The sequence below is a fragment of the Manacus vitellinus genome, unplaced genomic scaffold, assembly GCF_001715985.3.
Source record: "Manacus vitellinus isolate BGI_N305 unplaced genomic scaffold, ASM171598v3 scaffold_105_pilon, whole genome shotgun sequence".
Lineage (NCBI taxonomy): Eukaryota > Metazoa > Chordata > Aves > Passeriformes > Pipridae > Manacus > Manacus vitellinus.
The window spans coordinates 446,250-447,536 of record NW_021938824.1 but is presented as its reverse complement, the minus strand read 5'-3'; positions in this window follow the sequence as shown (position 1 = coordinate 447,536).

Sequence of the window (1,287 nt, the reverse complement as noted above, 5' to 3'; positions counted from 1 at the left end):
TGGGGTGGGTACAGGGTCATTGGAGCGGGCATGGGGTCATTGGGGTGGCACGGGGTGACCAGTGGGGCAACAGGGTCATCAGGGTGGGCACAGGGACCCCGGGATAGCACAGGATTCCCAATGTGACATGGGGTCCCCCAAAGTGGGCACAGGGCCCCTGAGTGGACACAAGGTCCCTAAGGTGGCATGGGGTCACCAGGGTGGTCACAGGGTCATTGGGGTGGGCACAGGAACCCCAGGGTGGGCATGGGGTGATCAGGGTGGGCACAGGGTCCCCATGATGGGCACAGGGGCTCTGAGGGGATCACAAAGCCCCCGAGGTGGCACAGGACTCCTGAGGGGGAACAGGGTCCCTGGGGTGGGTACCGGGACCCCGGGGGGAACACGAGGTCCCCAGGGGGGCTGCAGGGTGCCCAGTGGGTTGGCATGGGACACTTGGGTGGCAGGAGGTGTCCCCAGGGTGGCAGTGGGGGCCCCAGGGTGGCAGTGGCGTGTCCCCAGGAGGTCAGAGCTGTCCCTTGTGTGGCAGTTGGGGTCTCCAGAGTAGCAGGGTGTCCCTGGGTTGGCAGTGTTGGCCTTGGAGTGGCAGCTGAGTGTCCTCAGAGTGGTAGTGGCTGGTCCCCAGGGTGTCAGGTGTGTCCCCAGGATGTCATGGGTGTCCCTGGGGTGGCAGAGGTGTCCCCAAAGGGACAGGGGGTTGTCCTCAGGGTGAGAGGGCTGTCCCCAGTGTCTCAGCAGATGTCCCCAGGGTGGCACTGGGTGTGCCAGGGCTGTCCCTGGGGTGGCAATGGGGTGTCCCCAGGGTGTCAGTGGGTTATCCCCAGGGCGTCAGGGGTGTCCCCGTGTCCCCGCAGTCGGAGCACTTCCGCACCACGTCCCAGAAGATGGCCCGGCGCTACTGGTGGAAGAACGTGAAGCTGCTCGTCATCCTCGGCCTCGTGGGTGCCATCATCCTCATCCTCATCATCCTCCTGGCCACTGGCACCATCCCCACCTAGAACCACCGTCCTGTGAGGACACGGCCACCCTGGAGCTGAATACACACGGGGGGACAAGACAGAGGGACTCGTGTGTGTGTGTGTGTGTGTGCTGGGGGGACATGGGGGACGTGGGGGGACACAGAAGGATGGCCATGGGGACATGGGGAGCACACAGGGACATGGGGGGACATGGGGGGACACAGACATGGGGGCACTGGGGACAGGTATGGGGACACATGGGGACATGGGAATATGCATGAGGAGATGGGGGACACTGCGAGGGAGAAGCCCTGGGGACATGTGGGGA